Raw genomic sequence first — 26983 nt, 5'->3', positions numbered from 1 at the left:
TAAGAGGAGTCAATCAAAACAAAAGTTTTATTCTCGTCAAAGTCGTAAAATTCGTTTTTATTGCTCTATTTTCTGGACCAAACGGAGAAGGTTGCACCTTCTTCATTGCATGAGCCACCTCTCTGCTCCGATAGAGTCTGAGGTCGGTCGGTCGGAAGGCCAACGCGTTGCAACGTGAGAGTTTCCTGCGCCTCGATTCACATTGTCAGGAAAATGGTCATAAATACAGGTAGTATAAGGGTGCACTTTGCAGCAAAACTGTCGATCCAAACACGGTCCCGATATTTGGTTAGTCCTGTTTAAATAAAAATATTTTCCCAATTAAGATTAACAACCCGTTCACGGAGAGCTGGGCTGGGAGGTGGCTGGCGGTGGTCTGGTAAACGAGTGTGAGCATGCAGCGGCGGCGGTGGCGGCGTTCGGGCTTTGTGTGTGATTTCAATGGAATTTCAGAATCAAGGTTCTGCCCTCCTCTGGCTCTGCCCTTGCCACACCGTCACCCACCTTTCGATTTAGCTGGGATTCCTCTTCCCAGTCGAACGGACGACGTCTGTCGTCACAGTCCCCATGGACCACAACAACAGATCATCTCGTTCAGTTTTCTCGAACAAATGTGTTGTGAAAAGTAGAATGAAAATAAATAATAAATAACCTGTCAATTTCCGAAACAGAAAAGACCGCAGAACGGGCCAGCAGCTCCAGCAGACGACGCGACGGAATTGGAATGAAACGGAGAACCAACAGGCAAGAATTCCATCTCGGAACCGTCCTCCTCTTCGTCGTCGTCGTCGTCATGCAGTTAGTCCACTCGAAAGCCGTAAGGATGAAAGCGCATTGCGCATCGGCATCACGAGGTCCCGAGAAGACCCACAATGGCACATCCAGTCAGCCAGTCAGTGTGGGTTCGGTCCTGCATGTGTGGGACCGTTGCTGATGACCGGTTGCGCACTGCAAGGAATTCTACCTGTACTCAACACGGTGCGGTGCGGTGGTGTGTTCTGGATCCAGGGCTAATAGTGTTTGTGAACCATTTCCGCAGAAGACAGAAATTCGAATCGCGAATGTTATGGAACACTATAACACATGGTGGTGCATGTTGAAACCAGTTGTCCTGTGGCTTGGTTCCCCGACGACTTTTCTGGGTGGATTTGTAATTGAGTTTTGTTATTATCTCTGCTGAAGTGAAATCGGATATCTCTAAAGTTTTCACGTGTAGATAATCCATCAATTTTGTGGATATATTGAATTATCTCATACAAATGCTGGCTTTCGAGTATTAATCAGAATTTCGTTCTGGGAGTTCATCAGAAATTTATTCAAGCATCTTCTCACGAAGCATCATCCCATCAAACATTCATTCGGTAATTTTCAAAAAAAAATCCTCAGTTTCTTAAAGAGATTAGTTCAGATAATTCACAAACTGCTAAATAAATTTCTTCACGAATCGTTCAGAAATTTCTTCAGAAATTATTTGAGAGAAGGATTCATCAAGAAATTAATAGAAGGACTCTTTAAGAAAACCATCCGTGAATTTAAAAAAAAATCATCCATGGATTCCCGTGAAAATCTTCCTGATATTTCTTCAAAAAATCCTCCTGCAATTTCTTGGGGAAATTTCCTATGGAATTTTGAAAAAGTTCTGCCAGGGATGCCTCCGCAGATTTTTTTTTTTTCAGATATCTTGGCATTTAAAAAAAATCATTGTTTTCGTTAAAATATACTCTTCAATTTTCTTCTACTTTCAAAAAGTCTTCCACAAATTTGTTTTGAAAGTTGTTTTAAAACAGCTTCAGAAAGTCCTCGATTAATTTCTTCCAGGTTTTTCTAAGAACTTTTCTAGAAAAGCTTCTATGAGTTTCGTCAGAAGTTCCTCCATAGATTTTTTTTCAAAAATCCGTACGAGATATTTTAACGAAAACCACCTACTGGTTTCGTCAGAAATAATTTTTGAGCGATTTTTTCAGCAAATCAAATGTTTAGCATTCTCCCAGAAATTTCACCAGAGGATTTCTTTGGAAAACCTTTTACAAACACATTCAGTAGTTCTTCCAAAGTTACTTTCAGAAAAAAATTCAAGACATTCCTAAAAAAAACTCCAGGGCTTCAGATGTTCCCTCAAAAAATGCTCCAGGAATTCCTCAAAGAATTCTTTTGGGAAGATTTCCATAAGTTCCACCTGAAACTCCGCCAGGGATTACTTCAGAAATTTTTTCTAGGAGTTCCTTTAGAATTTTCTACACCTTCAACTTTTGTTTCAATGATTCTTTCATAAATTCTTTCAGTAGTTTCTTCAGCTAGTTTTCCAGAGATTCAGAAATTCTCACTGATATTTCCTCAAAAAGTCCATCAGAGATTTGTTCAGGAATTCTTCTTGTGATTCCATTTAAAATTCCTGCTGGAATATGTACAGGAATTTCCTCAGATATTCATTCAGAAAATTGTACAATAATCCCACCAAAAATGTTTGCATTATCACTTTTGGTGGTTTAAGCAGAATTTTCTTCAGAGATTTCTGCAGGAGCGACTTCTTTAGAATTTCCTGAAGATATCTGTACTCCAATAACAACCTTAAGAATTTCTCCACAGACTCTTTGTGTAATTTACTTTAACTTATTAACTTCTTTAGGATTCAGATGTTTCTCCAGTTTTTTTCAAAATTTCTTTCAAAAATTACACAAAAAATAACTGGCTATCTCTGAGAAAATTTCAAAAGAAATCCCTGGAGGATTCCTTGAAGGAATATCTGTTAAACTCCTGGAGATACCTTTGGAGATTCTTAGAAGAAACTCTTGAAAATTTTCTGGAGGGTTCCCATTTAAAAAGATCCTGAAATGAATGCCTGGAAGAATACCTAAATAAACTCTCTGAAATACCGCCTTACTTGGAAATAATTTCAAAGAAAATTTGTTTGATAAATTTCTGAAGAGATTCCTGGAGAAAGTTGTGCAGGAATCTCTTAACAGAAATCCCAATCCATGTCCCAATCAATATTTTGTATAGGGATCCATGGAGGATTTTCTGAAGAAGTACCTGGAACTGGAAGAATTCTTTAAATTAATGCAAAAAAAAATGTTTTTTTTTAATAAATATTTGAAAAAATATCTGAAAAACCTGGAGAACCCTCTGCAGGTGTATATAAAAATTGTCTTAAATTGGAATTGCTTGATAAATTTCTGAACGGATTCCTGGAGAAATTCGTAAAGTAATCTTTTGATGATCTCTACAGATATCCTTGGGGAAATTGCAGACAAAGATACTAGGAGAATTCTTGAAGAAATCCCTTAACAAATCCCTGGAAGAACTCATGGAGATACCTCTGGAAGAATTCTTAGAGGAATTTCTTTGAGAAATTTTTGCAGGAGATCCTGGAGAAATAAAAAAAATCATTGCGGAATTCTTTAGAGAACCACTGAACAACTTTATAAAAAAAAAATTTAATGAATCTTTGAAAGAATACCTGGAAGAACTGGAGTACCCTCTGCAAGTATGCATAGAAAAAGATTCATAGAAAAATTTCTTAAAATATGCCAATAAATATATTTTGTAGTAATTTCTGCAGGATTTTTTGCGAGATCTTTGGAGAAATTCCCAAAATATCTCCTGAAAAAAAAATCTGAAAGAAAGAAGAAAGGTCTGAATAAATCCTAAGCAATCTCTGCAGAAGTTCCTGAAGGAACTACTGTAGAAACCAAATGAACTTCCAGAAGAATCTCTTGGGAGTTTTCTAGAGGAACTTCTAAAAAATGCATGAGTATCCCTGAATACATGAAGCAATATCTGAAGGAATCTCTAGAGAAATTCCATCAAATATTTTCCAAGGAGCTACTGGAAAAATAGCGAACTTTCTAAAATAATCTCCGAATCTCTGTGGAACAAATCTCCTTAAATAGCATCTGTTGAAGAAATCTTTGAAAAAAAATTCTAAAAAAAACACCGGGAAAAAATTCTGATAATATTCGTGGAAGAAATCCATCAAAAATATATAACTACAATATGACCTACGGCAAACTTGTAGAATAGCATTTTTCCTACAATTATCATCAAGGTTGCAATGAACTACTAACCTAGCCAATCTGTTTCAGTTCAGGTCGTACGGCAGAAGTTTCACGCATTCGATGTATTCTTTCAATACATGGTCTTCATGCCTAATTTCACCTTCTATAAATTTTCACACTATTGTTCCCAACCTAGAGAATACTATCATATCTATCATTTCATTATCCACTTTGATCTCTACTCCCTTACACTCTGAGTAGAAAATGACCGGAAATGCCATAAAATGATTACCTTGAATATCAAATGGTGTTTTATATTCTGGGATCTAGGTGTTCCAAACTGTCCTGTAGTAAAGCCCTTCAAAGCTACAAGAATAATTTTATGTTTTTTCGTCATAAATAATAGCATTACATAATCTACTGGGATTCCAGGTCAGCCAAACCACCTTGGAGTTCAGAATTTCAGGTCTACACTCGTAGCAGTAGCAATGATTTTGAATATTTTAAAACTATGTCGTAATGTGTGATTGTTTTCTGTAAGTTCCAGTAAGTATAATTGATTATACAACATAACTCTATATAGCCAAAACAGAAACTTCAATAGGAAGCAATCAGTGAAGTACTAGATTGAAAGTAGTGAGCTGGATTTTTGTATGGTGAGATGATCAATTCTCCGTTTCTGCAATGAAACGGTGCAAACAGCGTGGGTTATATGATTTCTAGGCTAATTTGATGCTGTTTGAGCAAAAGTTTGGACAATTTTGTTGTTGTATTATTTATTTTATGCAACTTCAACAACACAGTTACCCAAACTTTTGCTCAAACAGCATCAAATTAGTCAAGAAATCATAATACCCACGGTGTTTGCACCATTTCATTGCAGAAATGGAGAATTGAACATCTCACCATACAAAAATCCAGCTCACTACTTTCAATCTAGTACTTCACTGATTGCCTCCAATTGCTCCACTGCCCCCATTCGCACAACAGTCCCATGTGAATAGGAAACCCAGCAAACATGGGACTATTATGCGAATAGGGACAGTGTAGATGGTAGATTTTAAACATCATATTAGTTTGCCAGCCGATCTGATGATGTTCATTGAACATTCACAACATTTACTGTAATTACAAAACGTAGCTTCATGTAATGAAATAAGTTATTGTTACTCCCGTAGGCTTTAGGATCTAAACTCAAGAACAGTTTGGATGACCTAGGATATCTTGAATGATCTGATACTGTCTTTTGAACTTTCAGGAGACCCACTGGACATGATAGAATACAAACCATAGCTTTGTATGATGAAATAAGTTACCGTTACACGCGTAGACTTCAGGATCTAAACTCAAGAACAGTTTGGATGACCTAGGATATTCCAACTGTTCTGATACTGTCTCTTAACTTTCAGAAGACTTACTGGACAAGATAGATTACCAGTCGAAGCTTTGTATAATGAAAGAATTTACCGTTACACCCGTAGATTTAACGATCTAAACTCAAGAACAGTTTGAATGACCTAAGTATAAAAAAAAAATATTCTGCGTTATATTCTACCTTTCATATGCTGTTGAGAACCAAAACTACAGAAAAATGTAGAAAAAAAAAACTGTGGAAAAATTCCGGCTCCAAAGGGTTAAACAATTCACCTCCACACAGGCTTGTCCGCACTCGGCGCATGAAAATTCTGCTCTTTAGATTTACATCCCCTAAACCATCGAATTTATTCAATCTTTCTATCTTGCCTGATAGAAGGATGTTGAAATATCCTGAATGTCATTTCGAACTGTCAAAAAATCGCACCGCAGTGCCACACTGTGCGCGCAAAGAGAATTTCACCCGAGTGAATTCACCCCAGTGAATTTCTCTTTGCACGCTCAGTGCGGCACTGCGGTGCGATTTTTTGACAGTTCGAAATGACATTTAAAATATTCAAACATCCTTCTATCAGGTAAAATAGGAAGATTGGATAAATACGATGGTTTTGGAGGTGTAAATCAAAAGAGCAGAATTTTCATGCGTTCAGTGCGGACAAGCCTGCCTCCACACCACTTTACGAACATGAGGCTCTGATCATGGTCGAGGAGACCATTTATGGCACAAATTTCCCGAATGGAGGGGAACGTGCCTCTAGAGCCGACCTGCTGATGGTCGAGGAGAACTTGCAAGCTCTTGAAGTGTACGAGCAACAAGCGATAAGGAAGATATTTTGTGGCGAGCAGAAGAACGGTGCTTGTCAGCGAAGAACGAACCACGAGCTCGCTGAGCCTCATGGTGAACCCATCGTCCAGAAGGTCGCCAAAGTCAGAAAGTAGACAAGGCATGTAGCAACCCTGCAAAGGATGTGTTGTAAAAAATCTGGGCATAGCATGGCATCGTGGAGCAGAGTGGACAAGGTGGGCTGATCATGTAAAAGAGTGACCCACTAAATATATGAATGAAATGAAAGTACTCAGGAAATCTAACCATTAATCTAGGATTGCCGTCATCGCAACTTTCAACGACAAAGTCCACCAAGCTCATTTCCATGCCAGCCTGACGATGTTCACAAATATTAGCCTAGATAGATATTGGTACCGTGAGGATGACAAGGGCAATCCCATCCGTAGATATTGGTACACACCAGCCTGGGTACCTTCCGATAAGGTACGACCTGCCCCATCTCCCACAACGTCGTCATCGTCTTCAAATAATAAGCACTTCCACTCGCATTTCAACCACATCCATAATATGGGTTGACATTTGATTCGAAAGTGTGCTTTTCCGGGGAGCACGACAAGAGTCACTTTTAGCCCTTCCTGGCGGTCGGTCGGTCGGTCGTCGGCGCGATGCAACAACACACATCAATGCAATGTGGCACTGCCAACATATAATGAATGTGATAATATCGTCGCAGTCGTTTACTTTCCGATAAGTCGAACCAGTTTGTTCCAACCAGCCATTTCCTCGGGCGTGCTATGTGGATGGAGGAACCCCGAGGAGGTTGAGAGTTTTGTGTAGGTCATTACCGGTTGTTCGTTCTCACGCCCCAGAACTCCAGACGACTACGCGAGGTATGACTCATGTGCGGGATCTCAGATGCGGTGAGTAGCCGGCGTGTCCACCATATGTGCAGCGTGAAGCGTCGAGAAATGAAATTGCATATTGGATGACGTCAGAAGAATTAAAAGCATCCATCAACATGCTGTATGGTCTGGAAATCCTGCTGATGGAATAGGTGGGCTATAAGAAGATGAAGGTAGAGGCACATGTACCTAAATGTAGTGGCTCTAAAGTAGCAAAGCAGATACCTAAATGGTAAACGTTGGTGAAGGTTCTAAGCCCTTCCGTATGCGGCCAGAGGTTGAGCACGCAACATTCACGGTTGGTGGAAGTTCCATCATAGGTGAGCAATCCGAGTGAGCGATATCGAACCATAAATTTCGACTCAAAGTAGAGAGAGAGAGAGCTTCATTATAATCGGCCACAGTAAGAGTGCGCCCAGGATAACCGGCCCAAGGTGAGACGCTCGGAGGAGGGATGGAAGCAAACGACGGGTGAAACAAAATTCTTCAATGACTTTTATTATGTGAGCTTCGGCTTCTCTATTTTTTCGTGCTTTTTCCCACATTTTTCTTCCACGGAGCATAAATATGTACATACATAAATACACGTAAAGCAGCAAAGCACGCTGAAGTGGCTTCTTTTGTGTTGTCTGGTGCCCTTCTATTGGGTTTCGAGAGTTCGCGCAACTTGAAGAAGGAGGAAGCCCGCAAGCAAAGCTAGGGTCCCTCCCGCGTCACGAGTCCCGGCTGCTTGCTCTGCTCTGCTGGTGCCGCTGCTCTGACTAACTCTCCGGTTGGTGGTGCCCGTGCATGCATGGAGTAAATCTCGATCGGATATCGCATGTTGTTGGACCAGTTTTCAGGTAAATGGATGAAGGTTAAGTTGAAAATGAAAAACCCGCTGTGTGCTCTCAGCTGAGTCAAGGTGGAGGAAGCACAATGCACTTGACGCCGAGGGGTCTGCAGAACGTAATTTATGATTACCCGAGGAGCGTGAATGCGGACGGCGACAGTCCAGCGCTTTCAGTTGGCTTGGGTTGGGAGCCCCCTTGGTCCGGGGGCATCCATCGATGACGACGACGACGTGTGTGCATTGGAAATCCATTGCTCACAGAAGGTGTTCTTTCGCTGAAACGACCGGGACCTGCCGACTGCATGCAAAAGAGATGCCACTGCTCTAGCCGGTCCCACACAATGCATTGGTGGCTCAGGAATTTTGCCAAGAATAAACAACACTCGCCATATGCGAGGCCGAGGAGGGAAGAAGAGTTTAAGGCGAGCTGGGAAACGGCTATAAAGGCCAAGGCAGCGTCCATTTATTACGTAACGCTAAAATCGGCATTTTTAGACCCCCCCTCCCCCCTCCGTAACGCTTTTTTGTATGAAACCCCGAAAATTTTTGTATGGACCGTAACGCTCGGCCATACTCCCCCCCTCCCCCTGTAGCGTTACGTAATTTGTGGACGGCGCCCAATGTATGCAGAAAAGTTCGTTTATATGCAATAAATCTAGATAAAAATAAATATTGAAAACAGATACAATGGGGATGGGCGTGAAACAATGATCGGAGCTGGCTAGAGCCAGGTCTTCAGGGTATCGTTTTTTGCCTTTCTTTATTATCTATGGAATGGAAAGTTATTAACAGAATGACAGAAATAACATTTTTATGTCATATCAAGTACTGCTGTGCATGTCTCTTGTGAGAAACAAGTTATCCACTAAATGCTTTCGGCATTTCACCAAATTAAAAGTGTCTTAGAGATTACTAATTTCTGGTTGTTGCTTTTGAGAACATTACCATTTAATCGAGAAGAAATCTTTAAAGGAAATGTGTTTTATTGTTTTTAAGGAAAATCAATACGCGTTCGTACTAATTAGACACGAATACATGGGAGAATAATTAACATATTATAATAGAACCTTTTTGCCTTTCTCGTACACCGAAGTGTAAAGAAAGGCTATACCAATCGATGAAATCGAATAAAATTTTATCATCCTGCGTGTCGTTTCATATGGACAAATTTTAGGAGCGATCCATTAACATATCACTTGAGTTTGATTGATATGGTTTCTTGAAGGCACGAGAAAGACAACATCACCGCTAGGTGGAATAGTTAAGGTTTTTCTTTCATGAGATAACTAAACCATCTTTATCTTTATCTTTATTTGGAGCAGGGAAAAGCCTGTTTGAGTAGAACAACATGTAGTCCTTTCTCAAATGGGCACAAAACCTCCTCGTCTTTTCGTACCAACAGAATAGTACATGGATTCCCAATGATACAATTGTTGCTTAAATATAACATTACAGAAAGCTTATGATTACTTAAACTATCCTAACTAACGAAACTAGAGGCCGATTTTAAGGCGAAGGGGAGGCAAGTATCTGGTCATATTTTTTTCGGAGAGTACCCTGAGAGAGATGAAAATCGAACTCGGAAAATCAGAGATTAAAGGTGCGGCACATTTCCAGGAACGGTTCGTTATGCCCATAATTTGTACGAGCACCTCGAAGAAAAAGAAATAAACAGTGATTTTGGATCTTCGCGCCGTACATGGAGGAGTTCTAACCCAATAAGTCTACAACGATCTTCGTAGTTTGGTAAGTTTTGAGAGTCGCTCCACGGGAGATGACGTAAGGCGAAGGGCACAACTTTATGTTGAATCGCCTCGAGACGACACATACTATTTTGGTAGTACGGTGCCCAAACAACTGCTGAATGTTCTATAACTGACCTAACTAGTGAGCAATAAAGAGATTTTAGACACTGTACATTTTTAAAACTTTTAGCCACGCGGAAAATGAAGCCAAACATCTTGGAAGCTTTAGAGCAATGTTTCCCAAACTTTTAGGAGGTATCGCCCCCTTAGAGCTTCAAAAAAATATTTTCGCCCCCTAGGTGAGATTTTATTTTTTCTATAGTAGAAGGCTGAAACTGTGCTTAGCTAATGCCTTAAAACTACTGTGGCAAATCTTGCAGTGGCATTCAGTGTATCTAAATCTGTGTCGCCCTCATTTTCATTAAATTGTTTTGTAAATGCGTTGATTTTCCGCATTTGAATATATAGTGAATTTAAATCGTACTTACAAAAGTATTGAAATCGTGTTTATGCCTATTTCTCAAACCTAGTTAAATGAACATTTATTAATCGAAATAGAAAAAAAGTGTGAGCACATATGAACACTCGATATTCCGAACCAGATGTTTTATCATTGTTCTTAAAATGACTTTTTCAACGACTGAGAGTCAATTGTTTGGTCACAAGTAGTCAGACTGGTGGAGAATTTGAAAACAATTTCAAACATATGTTATGTGAACTCAGAAAAATATCGGTTTGTTGCCGATAATAAGGAAAAATATTAATAATAAATATCGGTGTATTTTCAAATGTAGTTACGTTTTTCCAAATCCACATCCAAATTCAAATCAACGAGCTTCGTATACATTTGAATGCTTTCTGTGTTTTAAATAAACTATCAAATAGGTAAATATGGCATATTTAAAAGGAATTTTACGCAGAATTTTGGAATGTTTTCAAATGAACTTCAGTAAAGTTTGGAGTTCCTCCGAGAAGCTTCTCTGAAATACTTTCAAATGCAGTTGTTTGTAAACACTGTGATACGAATTTCATAAGAAAAGTGTTCTGAAATTCGACTGGTAGGGTCTGGGACAATTTGAGCAGGAGCACCTATTTGGGCACTTGCTGCTATAACTCAAAATTGAACCGATTGACTTGATTTTTGAGACACGATCAGATACGCACAGTATCTAGCCATGTGCAAAAATTCAAGTCAATCGGTTTGAAATTGACTGAGTTATAGCAGAAAGTGCCCAAAACAGGTGCTCCTGCCCAAATGGTCCCTGACCCTATTCATGTTTTTGCTTGGAAATTCCATTAATAAGTACGCCTACGAGTTGAAACGCAAATTTTCTCATCAATTCGCGAAAAAAATTCTTTTCATAATTTTGACAAAAACTAATCACGATTCATGAATGTTCATTATAGGAGTATCCAAATATATTTTTATTTAGATTTCCAGAATCACACAAACTCTTCAGAAATACGTCTAGCAATTTTGCCAAAGAGCCCACATAAATACCAATAATTCTGTAGAATTAAGTCGATCCTTATGTTTAATAGTCACAGCATTTTTTATTATCATAGACAAAACTTGAACTGTAAGCTTGAATGTCAGGGAGTTTTTATGATTCAGTTCACATTCTCGACTTATATTTTCGCCCCCCAATTTTGATTTCTCAAATTTTCGCCCCCCTGGGCCTGATTTTCGCCCCCAAGGGGGCGATTTCGCCCACTTTGGGAATCACTGCTTTAGAGGTAATGAACATGGAATCTAATAATACACCTAAGTCTTTGACTACGATGTCTCGCTTAAGAATAGTAGATCGGATACTGTAATCGAAGAGACACGCTGAGCGTTTACGGGAAAAGGATATCACGGAGCATTTCGAGGTGTTGAAATCCATACGATTCGTATCACACCATTTTACGAACACATCAAGCTGAGATTGCAAGAATGAAGCATCATGGTTGCTAATGACAATCCAGTAGAGTTTGAAATCATCTGCGAATGAGAGCTTGAGTTATTTGAGTTGCAGATTCATATCATTCAAGTACACTAAAAATATTAAGGGGCCTAAGTGACTACCTTGAGGTACGCCGGATGTAACTGGAAAGTATGAAATAGTATCTCCTATTTTGATGGCCATTTCACGGTCACTCAAGTAGGATTGAAGCCAGTCCAAGAATGGTCCCGAAAAACCAAGGCGTTCGAATTTAGCAACAGGCTGCAGAAAAATCAGTATAAATCGAGTGTACTTGCTGTCTATTTTGTAAAGTACGAGCTATAAATGATGAGCAGAGAATCAAGTTACTATTCGTTGATCGCTTTGGCATAAAACTATGCTGGCATTCAGAGATGGCTTAATAGTAGTTGTAAAATAGAAAATCATAGACTATTTTTTCAAACAGCTTTGAAACGGCGCTTAGAGCAGCTGTACCACGGTAATTGCTGACTTCCTGTTTGTTTCCCTTCTTATATACAGGAAAGACATACGATTTCTTCCAGTGACTTGGGAAAATCCCGGTTTGTAGAGATATGTTGAAGAGACGAGATAGAGGTTTGGAAAGACTACTGGAGCATTTTTTTTTTTCAGAACAATCGCTGGATCACCATCAGGACCGGAACTAGTTGAAGACTTCATGGAAGAACATGCATTTGCGATTGTTGCTGCATCGGCAGTAGGGTGGTCTCCAACTGGAGGACGAAGAGTAACATTATCTGCGACATCGTTTACTTGTTGTTGATGTAGAGATTCTTGTTTAAGCACACTTAAAAATTGATTCAGAAAGAGATCACAAATATCTTCTGCAGATGAACTTTCAATGTTTCCCTTAAACATGACAGTGGGAAGGCCAGACTCTTTCCTCTGTTTATTCACGTAATTCCAGAACTCGTTAGGCTTATGGCGTAATTTTTGTTGGATTTTACGTTGATAGGAAAGAAAAAGTTTACGATTAATGTGCTTGTATCGAAAATTAGCAGCAAGGTACATTTGTTTGCAACGGTGCGTTTTGAGTTTCGAGTATTTACAAAGGAGAGAGCGTTTTACCCTTTTCAATCTCTTCAGTTGATTGTTACTCCATGGTGGGTTTGCAGGCGGTTTGCGTGAACGTTTAGGGACGAATTGATCAATTGCATAGAGAATAATGTTGGAAAACGTGACAACCGATGAATTGAGGTCCAAGTTGAAAATGTCACACCAATTAATATTCGAGAAGAACGAATTCATCTCGCAGTAATCACCGCTTTTGAAATCGTAGTAAAGTGTTTCAACAGGATCCGTATACACACAGGGCGAAGCACCAGATATTTCAATTAACAAAGCAGGGTGGTGAGGCACCGCTTTCACAAGAGGGGAGGGAGCCTCCATTAGTGCATAATTAACATCTCCTTCAATGCTGCCAAAACAAAGTCTAGCATTCTGCCATTACCGTTGAGCACGGAATTGAACTGCATATCGCGCGCCAAGTTGTAGCCATCAATTAGCTTCGCAGCTGATAAACTTATCGAAGAGCAAGCCATATCAGGGTACAAATAATTCGAAGGACCGGGCTTCCAATGTTGGGAAGGTTGAAGTCGCCAATGATTAAAAAACTATCTTTAATCTTCATTTGAGTGATGATCCAATTAAGTGATGTAATGTGCTGATCTACATTCACGCCTTCAGTGCGATCAGGGGGAAATAAACTACACAGATAAATAGTGTATGGGTTTGAAAACTTACAGCTACCCAAATTTGTTCTACTGCTGCCGAATCAGGAACTGACAGCTGACGGGCTTTGAATTTGCTACTGCTACTTTTCTAATTCACGACAATTTTAAAACATTCTACTACTGTTTTGAGATAACATAAACACAAGAAACGAGCTCACCAATTTTATATAGAGCCCATATAGCCGAAGCAGTGAATTGTGAAAATGTAGCTATTGCAGTATAGTTAAAAATCACAATCAAAAATAAATGTGGGTGGTTTGGACATATTCGTGCGTAAGACAATAATAGTCCAATTTAGATGATGATGAACCTTAGCCCAACTTTGTTTAATCTCACTCTAAACACCAACCACCTGTACTACAATAGATCATCCAACCAGCTGTAACCCTCACGAAACTGACACATCGAAACAAGATTTTGATTTTTCGACCAAAGTTGATTAGAATCGAGTAAGTAGTAAGTGTAGTTAAAAAATTAAAAGTAATTTCAATAAAACAGGCCCTAAAGAAGGCATATCTAAGGATCGAAACGTCGGTAAAAATAAGGTAGAACCAAAGCTTTTATTTAAGACTGCATAGCTGAAAAACAAAGTTTAATAATACCAACAGTCGTTCCCAACAATTACTTAGAAAATTCCAATTTACAAAAAGCCTTTGCATTTTGCTAAAATATCAAAAAACTAGATAAAACAAAATAAATTATCATCAATTGAATTCCGAATCGCGAGCCGACATAATTAACGGAACTGCACAAAGTACAAAAGAACTCAGTGCAATCCAATTACGAAACACCTCAGGACTAATTTCCCCATCCACGCGGTGTCCAATTATTCCAACACAGAGCGTTCTCAAATTTCCATCTCCTGTTTTGCTGCTTTGCCACAATTAAATTCCACGGTGTAATCAAATTACGACCACCACCTGGCAGTCAGTCACTCCATCTCCCATCCAGCCAAGTACCTGTCCTTGGCGCAAATTCACGCCACTACTACGGGCACAAGTACATCCTTACTGCGAAAAGCTTCCAACTGAATAGCGCGCCAACAACGCAACGTTTTGGGTAGTAAGTCTCTTTAGTCGGTGTTCGGTTCAGTAGTACGGATGGTGGTGGGAGCACCCAAAGTGGCACGATCTTCCGATTACGCCATTTTAATTATTGATAAGATAAACAAGGCCAGCGCCAGATGGAACACCGAAGAGCGACCGACCGAGCGGGCGAAAGGTGTCAACGACAGAGAATCTTATCTATTCGTGATTAAGAGCAACTCGCGGTTCAAGAGGTTGACGCGTACTGCCTGAATGGCCGCCACCCCCTCGTCGGTGATGGTGTCGGTGTGAGAGGCGTGTACGTGTATATAAGGCGCCACTTTAATAAGGTGGTCCTTGGGAGCTGGAAGCGATTAAACCATCATCTGGTGTTGATGCTGGATATTATCTTGTAGTGGATCATCCTCAGTCATGTCCGTAAGGTACAAGTTTGAGGGCCTCGTAAACAGACGTTACCCATAAACATCCCAAATGGCGACAGACTAGATTTGCGAGACGACGAGATTAAGATGGCACCGATGAAGGTAAGTACAATAGCAGATTAAAATTTAATATCCGGGCGAACCCGTTAAAGTGAAAAATGAGCCAGGAACAGAACTTTTTTGTAGTCGTAAAAATATCAATAAAAATGAGCATCTAAATTTGATGAGAAAAGGATCACCGCGGGTGACATCGCTAGGGTGGGTTTCTTTCATATCTAGCAAACTTCTCAGATGTTTCCGAACGACAAAAAAAAACTCTGGGTAAGATGAATGCATCAATTAGGGTAAAGTGTTCCGAAATGAGTTTGTTCAACATGTTGGAGATGACGCTTCGCGTTTTTCACTTCGCTAGTAAATGTAGTATTTTTACAAATTAAACAGACGCAAATGGTCATCGATAGGAAGACCGATTACAAAACAATCGGTGCAGTTAATGTTTAAGTTTTGAATAGGATAAATTAGGGATCATAAAGAGTACTAATGGTACAGAGACCCCACAAATCAGTTGGGCAACCATGCGTCTCCATGGGTTTACCCATTAAACACTGCCAGTCAGCCTGTCGTATAACAGCATATATTTCACGATGTGATTGGAAATTCTAATGTTGGTACGATGTGTATTCTGAGTGCAGTTCATATATTCGGTGAGCTCGTTCCATGTTTTTACATAAATCAAACAGCATCTTATCTCAAGACTTCAAAGTCATGTTTAAGTTTAAAAGTTGCCGATTCTGGAAGGCATATGATGGCGTAAGCTTTCGAATCTTGGGAAATAAATAATAAGGCTACAATGTGATCGATCTTTTCCACAAAGCAAAAAACCAGACCAAGGAAAATTTCTCACATTATTGATTTTTTGGTGAATCGTTATAACCGTATCTCCCCTGCAAGGACTCATGGCATGAACGTGGACACGAACCCAACAAGAAAATAATCGACGGGGCGTCCATAAATGACGTAGCTTTTTTTGAGCGATTTTTAATACCCCCCTCCCCCCTCGTAGCATTTCGTCACAAATTCAGACACCCCCCTCTATAAATGACGTAGCTTGTTAAACACCCACCCCCCCCCCACAACAAAATTTTCATGTAAAAAAAACTCGAACTTAGCTCTGATTTCAATTTTAACTTGTATGCTAACAGAATATTATGAAAAAACAACAATAGCAAGAAACATTGCCGACTGCCAGGTTCAGATCGCCGACATCACGACCATAGGTGCAACCAGTGGAGATTATCACCAAAGCTAGTGACTCAATAAACCACCCATCATTCTGCTACCATATTAGCCTAGAAGCTCTTCTGAAGATATTAGTTTGTTCACTAATAAATCTATTAAGAATATCAAATTGATTTCATTTGAATAAAATTCACCACGACATTCGAAGGACCCTGGAGGAGTTTCTTCTAAAATTACAGTAGTTCATTTTGGAATTCCTAGAGAAGTTTATTTTGGAATTCCCATTTTTGAAAATGTCTCCCTTTTAATTCCTCCAGCACTTCCTTCTGGGATTTCAGCACTTCCTTCTAGAAAATTCCTCCTTATTGTATTCCTTCAGGGGTTCCTTCAAAGATCCCTCCAGTAATCCATTCCGGAGTTCCTTCTTAGATTCCTCCAAAAGCTCCTTCTGAGATTTCTCCAGGAGTTTTTTTTTTCGAAGGTTTTTCTAAAAGTTTATTCATGGTTTCCTTCAGGAGGTCTTTCAAGGTTTTTTCTCCTCTCTTCCACCAGCAGTTTCTTTAGACATCTGTACAGGGATTTTAACCGGAATTTCTTTTGAGATTCCATCAGAATTTCTTTCTGTGTTTCCAAAAAAAAGTTCCTTTCGGGATTCCTCCAGGAGTTCCTTCTTGGCTTCCTTCAGGAATTCACTCAGAAATACATTCCAAGATCTTGGTAGGTAACCCCTCCGGTATTCTTTCAAAACCCTCCCAGGAGTTACTTCTGTGATTCTTCCAGGTGTTCCTTTTTGGATTCCTTCAGGAATTCTTTCCCGGATTCTTCTGGGATTCCTCGAAGACTTCCTTCTAGGATTTATCCAGAATTTTTTTTCACGGGACTCCTTCAGTAACTTTTTCCAGCATCCCTCCATCCACTCCATCCAGGATATTTTAGAATTCTGCGTGGAATCCCTTTACGGATTCCTCCCATAGTTGCTTCTGGAAATCCTCCAGGATATTCTTTCTTAGATTTTACCAGGAGTTATATCCAAATAATTTACCGTGATTCCCCAAAAGTTATTTTCGGGATTGCTTCAGAAATTCCTTACGGGATTCTTTCAATTATTTCTTCCGTGCTTTCTTCGGAAATTAAACCAGGAGTTCCTTCTGACAATCTACAAATATCTCCATCTAAGATTCTTCCAGAAGTTTATTCAAGGTTTCTCCGAAAGCTTCATCTAAATTGCTCCAGGTACTCCTCACGGAATTTCTTTTGATATTTCTCTATTTTCTTTCATGATTGTTCCAGGAGTTCCTTCTGAAATTCTTCTGGAAGTTCCTTCAAGGATTCCTTCTGAGATTCCTCGAGATCCTTTTGAAATGTTTTCGAAAGTTTTTTTTTTCTTGGATTCCCAGTAGGAATTCCTGTGGAAATGTTATCCTTCTCCTGTTTGGGAAACCTATGAAGAACACAATCAGAAATTCCTTACAAAGTTGCTAGAGGAGTTCCTTAAGAAATTGTTGGATAAATTCTTCGAAAAAGTCCTGTAGAAACTATATAAGGAACTCTTGGAATCTTGCCGTAATGCCTAAAGCTTAGAAAAATTTTCCTTTGTAACCTTAGCGGCGTGCAGTGCCCTCTATATCAAGCAGCAAACTATTGGTCTTGAGATGCATTTCAGCGAAACTGAAATTTGTCTACAAACACAATAGGGTATCGCGCCACTTGGGCGGTGGCTTCTATATTCGTCTGTTTTCCACTATAACTCAGTCAATTTTGAATCAATTGACTTGAAATGTTGTACACGGGTAGATACTATACCTATCTCACCACATTCCAAAAGTCGTGTCAATTGGTTTAAATTTGACTGAGTTATAGTGAAAAATAGACGAATATATAAGCCACCGCCCAAGTGGCACGATTCCCTATATTATTCTTTACGCAGGATTTCAAAACCACTTTCTCAGATACAGTTGTTGCGTCCGATAGCTGCATGTCTTATGAAATGAAGCCGGCATTTATTTCCATTATTTGTTATTTACAATAATGTGAATAGAAAAAAACGTGCATTTTTTTATTTACTGGATAATAATACTTAATGCAAGTAGAAAGTTTATTAATTATGAAAAAAAAAAAATTCTATAGGGCTAGTAGAAAGCTACGTAGCATATCACAAACCCCTACCCCCCTATCGTCACACTTCGTCACAAAATCACAAACACCCCCCTCCCCCCAAAAAAGCTACGTCATTTATGGACGACCCCCAAAGCGTTATAAAAAACGGATGAAACGCACAAAAAGCAAGAAGCCAAATAACGTCCCTAACAAAGATACAGTTATCCACCCGGACACATTTGCTTGGCCGGGTCTTTTAAGGATCGCCCGCTTCTTTGTCGCCATACACACCTTTTCCCATTTTTTTTTACAGAACACACTTCAAGTTGTAATCCCAACACACTAGCCTTCTGTGTGATTATTGGGTTTGTTGTTGTCATTTTGTACCTGCGCTCACCATTTCCTCCCTGACGATTGTTCATTCTTGTGAAGTGAGGCACATTTTGCTAATCTGAGTGCCCTTTCTCCTCCATCCGTCGTCCATCAGTCAGTGTTGCTACTTTCCGATTGGCAACGAACCATTCTTGTTCTTGTAATGGTCGGTATAAAAACACTTGTTTTCAGGTCGTTCTTATCGCACTTTTGCCTAGGTCTTGTACGCACGCTGGGAAACTAGGGCTCGTGTGAAAGTTGAAGGATAATCTGCATTGTGTGGGTTAGTTTTTTTTATGACATCTTAATGTTTATGGCTCTCTTCCATATAGGTTGATGATTGGTATTTGTTTGGGCCTTTACGACAGGTTTCATACTATATATTGCGGTTGATTTGGGGTAACGAATCGATTTGATGTAGCAGCAATAAACAGTTATTTCGACCATTCGCTATTAATAGAACTACTGTAAATAGTACTGAGTAAAAAAGCTCTCAAATAACTGTATTAATATACAGATCAAATGATTTCGAGTTTCTTTTCTATTGAAGATAGAACGCCAAGAAGTATACGAAATAATAAATCAATGCCCATTTGGTTTGATGGGAAAACTAAGACGCAGTTTTGGACCACCCCTCCGAAAATCCAAGCGGTCAGTGAGAACGCAAAAATAAAACCTTTCTCCATACACGCCCTCCTCAAGTAATGTGTTGTTCTTGCCTTGGTTCTTGCATGACTCATTATACCGTTCTCCCCCCGTCGTCGTCGGTCCCTGTTGTAAGTAGGTATATTGGATGATGATGACCGAACAACCGACCAATGCAAAACGTGTAAACAAGCGACCGGAAATGCGCAAAGTTTGCGAACCCCCTTCGATGATCTCTACTTGCGCTTACACCCGCGCCCTCTTTCTCTCTTTACTGACGCAGTTGCGGGTACGGAAGTGTGGAAGAAGTAAAGAACACACGTAGACCGATCGACTGACAGGCAACGAATCTGTCGGTCGGGTTAGAAAAACGGAAGCCTGGCAAAGCGGGCTGATAGGTAATTTGGGTATGAAAAGGATTGACACATGCACTATTAGGTTACTGTCAGCGCAAAAAAAGCACCTGCTTCGTATTTGACCAAATGTTAACTCTCATGAGCCAATACAAAAGATGGATTAAAGTATTGGGAAAGGCGATATTTTCTATTCTCCAGAAATATTCAACAAGCTGTTACTTTTTGACAAGTGCAAGTTTTCAATTTTGACTATTAGTCAACCATCTAGCTAAATACTTATTATTTGTCATAGTTATGTTTATTCTACAAAATATCATATTCGAATGCGCGAAGCAATGGGTCATATAAAAAATAGTAGTAATTTTGAGTTTACTACGCTTAAGGTAGAAAATACTAAATGTGAAACATATTTGTAATGTTGGGATTCCGATTAAAAAAAACCCAGATTAATCCACCTAGTGGTGACAATGCCATTCTTACGGTTCATGTAAAATTTGACCTCCTTATGAACCCAAACTGTGCACAGTAATTTTAGACGCAAAAGGAGATTAGAAAAACTTTATTTAGTGTTGATGCGATCAAATTATAATTTTCCCATAACACGTTGATCCATCCTACTTTATATTAACACCTCAGGAATTTGAAATGGTGTGATTTGATGAGATTGCTTTGGTCACGATTTTGTTGTCTTGCATATATGAAGACTTTGACCAGTTGCATACAATGTTGAATTCGGAATTACAAGAACACGAGAGGAGCTAGACCTTTTTCTTCTTCTTTACAGCTCGACGTTCGCATTGGAACTTGGCCTGCCTCTCTTCAACTTAGTGTTCTTTGAGCACTTCCACAGTTATTAATTGAAGGGCTTTCTTTGCCTGCCATTGCATGAATTTTGTAACATTGTGTGACCCGACCGGAACAGGAATCGAACCCGCCGTCTCCGGATTGGCGATCCATAGCCTTAACCACTAGGCTATCTGGAGACCCCAGGAACTAGACCTTTGAAGTCAAAGAACGAATTGTAGAGCGGAATAGGGCCACAAATTTGCCTAGGAGAAAATTCAAATTTATTACATACGCATTTTTCAAAGATAATTTACAAAAACAAATTAAAAAAACAATACTTTCGAGCTTATTTGCTTTAGAAAACTAAGTTTTTTAACTAACCAATAGATTCAAAGACCTTTCTTTGGTAGAAAATTTAATAAGCCTTCGAATGAGGGTTAAAAAGCTATGATAAGGTTGAGTTTGAGCATGAGCTTGAGCATAGATGACCGCACAATTCGTAGTTGCTACTCCGTGATTGACCAGAGCAATCGAAATTGCACAAGGAACCAATGAATAGGTTCTCAAGTTATAGCCAGTTTGAGGCATGCAAGTCAAAAACATGTAAAGTTCAATTACTACGTAAAGGTTGAGATTTGACCATACGCGTAGATTTTTTTACCATTTATGATCCTCTATCACTCCTTAAAAAGTTTGCATTCTCGAGCCTAACACCCTATATAGTCTGAACCTATTTGCTAACGTTCTTCAAAGGTTATCAAAAAAGCACTACCGGCAGTCCCTAATGTGGTCTTAGCCTACTTCCTTGATAACCAGTCATCAGGTTATCGGAAAGTCGTTATTTGTTGTATCACATGCATGGGATTGGTTCTCTTTTATATAAGGCCATTTCCAGTGGGACACCCGGTAACGGTTCCGGAACAAGACCGGATTAGATATGGTCTGAGACTATTTTCTTGCTAACCATTCATCAGGTTATCGAAAAAGCCGCTTTTTGATGTGTCGCATGCATGGGCTTGGTTCACTATTATATTCGGACACTTCCGGTGGAACATCCGGAACCGGTTCCGGAACACTACCGGTTCAGATATGGTCGGAGGCCAGTTTCTTGCTAACCTTTCATAAGTTATAAAAAAGCCACGATTTGATGTGTCGTATGCATGGGTTTGGTACACTTTTATATTTGACCATTTCCGTTGAGACACCCGGAACTGGTTCCGGAATACAACCGGCAGTCCCCAATATGGTCTGAGCCTATTTTCTTAATAACCGGCCATCAGGTTATTGAAAAAGCCGTGATTTGATGTGTCGCATGCTTGGGTTTGGTTTACTTGACCACTTCCGTCGGGACCCCCGGAACCGGTTCCGGAACACTACCGGTTCAGATATGGTCTGAAAATATTTTCCTGCTAACTGTTCATCAGGTTACCGAAAATGCCGCTGTTTGATGAGGCGCATGAATGGGTTATGTTCAATTTTATATTTGGCCACTTCCGGCGGGACACCCAGAACCGGTTCCGGAATACTACTGGTTCAGATATGGTCTGAGACTATTTTCCTACTTACCGTTCATCAGATAATCGAAAATGTCGTGGTTTGATGGGTCACATGCATGGGTTTGTTGCATTTTCATGTCTGGCCCCTTCCAAGGGTACTGGTCCGGAACACCTAAATGGCCATAACTGCGGAACGGCTGGACCGATCCGAACCATTTTCAATAGGAATCAATGGGACCAAATTCCCCGTCGAATGAATCATCGATCATTAAAATCGGTAGAGGTTTACTGCCAAAAAGTGATGTGAGTTTATTTGTACACACACATACACACACATACACACACACAGCCATCACCTCAATTCGTCGAGCTGAGTCGATTGGTATATGTGACTCGACCCTCCGGGCCTACTATCAAAAAGTCATTTTTGGAGTGAACATATAGCCTTTCCAGTACACTTAGTGTACGAGAAAGGCAAAAAGTACGAAAATTTGGAAATTACGATGGTAACAATTTTGAATAAAAACGGGTAGTACCGATATAATACTGGCTTTTTCGATAGATACCAATAAATTCAGGAGGTAACCTGTTTGAAATCGCAGGAACTCTTTCATGAAATAGGATGTTCTCCAGAGATTCATGGATTTTCTTGGAAATTTATCCAGAATTCCTCTGTTCAGAATTCCCGAAGTTCAGAATTCTTCCTTGAATTTCCTTCTAGATTACTCCTTGGATTTTAATCGCAAATCCTTCTTTAAATTCTTTTGCTGTTTCGTACAGAGTTCTTTCCACGATTTTCCCGACACCCTTTCTTGAATATAAATAGGTTTATTTCTAGAGGTTTTCTGTGGACTACTTCGGGAGTATGTCCAAAGATTTCATCTAGAGGTTTTCCCGGATTTTTTCCGAGAATTTTCTGGTGTTCAATCCGGGATTTCTCATGTTCTACCAGAGTGCCTCTTAGGGTTTTTGCAGTAATGCGGAGTACCTCTTGGGATTTCTTCCAGACATTTTGTACGGTATGAGAGTTTCTAACGGGATTCTTTTCGGAAAACCTGTTCTAATTTATGCAAAGTTTCTTCTGGGATTTCTCTTACTTATTTTCCGATAAAACTTTCCAACATTGTGCAGGATTTGCAAATTGCAGAAGATTTTCCAGAGAGTTTTCAGAAATTTCTTGTGGAGTTTTTCTCGGATTTCGCTTAAAAGTTTTCAGAGTCTTCCTGAAATTACCCCAATGTTTCCTTCCTAGATTTGAGCTTGAGCTTGATTCACCGCCCGTGGATGCTACTCCAGTATCGCCAGACCAGCTACACTCACACAAGAAATCAATGAGATATCTGCCGGATACTAAGGCACGCATCTTCAGTGTGAGTGTTGGTGATCATTTTCTTAGGTGATAATGGCGCTTGCCACGTCAGGTTGCCGGTAAGTGTAGGAAAGGGGAAGGAAGTGATTATTGCAATCATTTGTATCCACAGCAGACCGAATATACCTCTGCGTCTGCACGAATTCATGCGGATGTCGGAGTGTCGGTGGGATATGGTTGGCAAAGGGTTCACACATTGGTGCGTGGATGCCAGGCGTAAGGCGGAAGAATAGAGTCTTATTCTGAAGATAATGCGGCACAGTTCGCTTGAATGCATAACTCGTAGGCATTATTTGATAGATTGGCACTGTGCTGTGAAAGTTGGAATGAAGGGAATAACTATTTATGTAACGAGTTGCAAAAAGCTGATTTTTTCAGCACGAGTCGTACATTTATCCAACGAGGCTTGCAATGATTTTTTCATAATGCAACTCATTTGAGTTACATAATGTTCATAATGCAACCCAAATGAGTTGCATAATGCACATTATGCAACTATTCTTCATTATGCAACCCATTTAAGTTGCATAATGAACCAGATCAGAAAAATTGGCCATTATGATACCGAAATGAGTTATATAAAAGAAAAATTATGATACTGAATTGCATAAACGTATTTTTCACTCGTTTCTATTCCAGCGATGGCTATGAACATGTGGATATACATGAGTTGTATATGTAGAGAGGAGGGAGACAGTATATCGTCCAGTATGCTAGAACTAGGTAACTGGTTTTGCGAAATCTCGCGGATTTTGTTTATATCTGAATATATACTACAATAAACAAAAGTTTGTCCATTGAAACAAAGAAAACACATAATAATTCAGCTTTTAAGACCACAAAAGTGTTAGTTTTATAGCAGAGTTAGTTTTACCACTTTTAGCCGCAATTCCCAAACGAGTTACCTAGTTCTAGCATTAAGGGGGCGATATAGAAAGATACAAAGTAGGAGGAAAGGGACGGGCCAGGGATTGAACCTAGGATCTTCTGCATACAAATCAGAAGCGGTAGCCTCTACACCACCAATATCTAGAAATCTAGCTCCTAGAAATTGGCCGTGTTGTCCCATTTTGTTTTTCAAATTTTTCAATAGTTCTTCTCGTAGTCTCTAGCGAAATATCCTCAGTTTTCCCAAGAATTTCTAAATAGGAATCTCCTGAGATATTTCGAGAAAAAATCCCGGCAAGAACTCCGGGAGCAACTATTAGAAAAATTTCGAAATCCCTAGACGATTTTCGATAGAAATTCTCGTTAGTCATCCCAGGAAAAACTCTAAGAAAAATCTCAGATGGATCATTGGAAGGAGTCCTGGAAGCAACTACGAGAAAAAGTTTGGATAAATTTTTCGAAAGAAATAGTGGGCCAAATTCCAAGATAAATATTATCAAAAACTCCTGCACAAATCCCAAAAGGAGCTCCAGAGACATTGGCGAAACTATAGCCTATTCCCATCTCTAATACTGAGCAGTGAGCAGAGCACTCTTGTTATGCGTAACAGTCAACGCGTACGTCTGTAAAGCGAGGGTGCCGGAAGCGCTCTAGTTTCTCCAATGTCCACAAGGTACCCCAGAAAACATCTTGGAAGAAAATCTAAGATAAATCATGACTAACTTCGAGAGAAATTCCGGAAGAAACAACGGATGTAGCGATCAAAAAGGTTCCAGGAGCAACATAGAGAAAAAATCCACGGTGAAACTTCAATAGATTTCCCACCAGAATTTTCTGTAGAAATTCCGGAAGAGTGCAGAAAGGTCACCGAAAAGAAAAAAATAGAGAGGGACTCTGGGAGCAATACAGGAAAAAATCCGTGGAAGAAATAGCGAGAGCGACTTCAACAGAAAGTCCTGAAAAAATAATGCCAGGAACTCTAGTAGAATTTCCGGGAATAATTCCTGTAGAAATTCTGGAAACAATCCCGAAAAAATCTCTGGAAGAAATCCCGGATTGAAGTCCTGAGGAAATCCAGAAAGATACCAGAGAGAATCGCGGAAAATCCTTCAATATTATTCGCAAGAGAAACTTAAATAGAAATTTCGTGATAACATCTGAGAAATATCCACAGGAAAACTCCTCCGAATGAATCTTGAGAGAAATTCCACGATTTTTTTAAGAAAAACGGAGAAAGAATTCCGGGGAAAATAACGAAAGGGACTCTGGAAACAATACCGAAAAGACCTGTGGAAGAAATCATGGAAAGAAAATCTTCGAGAGCATCTTGAAAAGTTCAAGGAAAAATCGGTAAGAATTCAATAATCCTTGAAGATTCTAAGGAAAGAATCTCGAAGAGAATTTTTCAAATCTTAGTAAAATGCCAGTACAAATCCAGAAGGAATTCAAGAATAAATCCTAAGAAAAATTAAGTAACAATATACGGAAGGAGTCATGTGAGTAGTTAAGGAAAAAATTTCCTCTCTAGAGAAACTTCAGAAAGAAACACTGACAGAATTCACCTTAAATTTGCATCTAATCGAAATCGTTAGCTTTCCGAATAACCAACAGGAGAAATCTTATACATTTTCACGTAATAAAAAACTTTCAATATGAATTTTTAGCTTTACGAGAAAAAAAAATTAAAATTCATTCGCTTGGCCAACTCTTTTCTACAATTTCGTTCAATTTTAACCAAATTTGAATCTTTTTCATGTTTGGCAATTAAAAAAAATGCAAACCTTTCTAAGAAAAAAAACATTATTTTATATCCGTATGACAAAATATAGTAAATCTGGACGAATTGTTGGCAGAACGCATTATATTAAACGTTTCTGTTTCAGTTGAATAATTCGTGATAACATTTCTTCAAGCAATTATCAAATGTTGAGTCCAATTAGTATTCGTTTTTTAGGAAAAGTAAAAAAAAACAGCAGCAAAGTTTTTCTATTTAATCAAAACAGTAACCACGCAATCATAGATCCGTCCAATGGAAGTAAATTTTTCAGTAACTTTTTTACTGTCTAAATCATCAAATACTGTTCAATGAATACACTTCAGCTACTGTACATTGTTTGTTTACCTGTATTGGATTGGAACGTGTTTTTTTTTTCGTAAATAACATTGAGCTTGATCAAGATTTGGGAAGTTGCTTCGAAATTAGAAATGACGAAAGTGAAGATCGTGATTACCCAAGTAGCATTTCTTAGTCAAATAGACTTTACCCAAGTAACCACGGCGCTGAAGCCTTATTGCATGCAGATATACGGTGTATTTAGAGCAGTCATTACTTTACATGAACACTTAAGGTTGATTTAAAGTGGAATTGGCAATTATGCGACTGTTCTTAGATTATATCAGTATAATCTTAATTTGATTCTATAATTGCCCATTTCCACTTTAAATCATCCTTAAGTTTGCATGTAAAGTAATGATTGCTCTAAATACCCCGTATATCTGCATGCAATAAGACTTCAACGCCATGGTTACTTGGGTAGGAGGTTCTAGGAACCATAATAAAACCAAAATAAAATATATTACATTTTTAGACGGTTTTCGAAACCTCGACAAGGCTAATTGGTAATCAAAATGTTACTTGGGTAAGTAGGACTTAATTATGCGATTAAAATTGAATGTCGCTCTAAAATTGAGAAGTATGTATGAGCAAACTAATAGTATTATTTATTGCATAATATTCACAGGAAATTGTATGGTGTTTGTGTGATACGAACCGGACAGTATGGAAAGACAGCCCTAGCAACTATTTGAAGTCTGCTGACTCTGGAAATGTTTAAAAAATTGTGGAAAACCTATAATGCTTTAATAATCATGGAAAATGATCCTCAAACCCAAACAATTTGAAATTCTTTATTGGATAACGATACTTATTGAGCCC

General features: G+C 39.1%; 1 protein-coding gene across 1 annotated transcript in view; it reads right to left on the bottom strand.

The window, feature by feature from the left end:
- LOC109420434 (division abnormally delayed protein) overlaps window positions 1-26983 on the bottom strand; it is a 325353-nt gene that overhangs the window by 295933 nt on the left and 2437 nt on the right. The gene's annotated exons all lie outside the window — the stretch shown is intronic.

This window comes from Aedes albopictus, chromosome 2 (genome assembly GCF_035046485.1).
Source record: "Aedes albopictus strain Foshan chromosome 2, AalbF5, whole genome shotgun sequence".
Taxonomy (NCBI): domain Eukaryota; kingdom Metazoa; phylum Arthropoda; class Insecta; order Diptera; family Culicidae; genus Aedes; species Aedes albopictus.
Note: the sequence above shows the minus strand (reverse complement) of the source record. Positions and strands in the feature narration are given on the sequence as shown.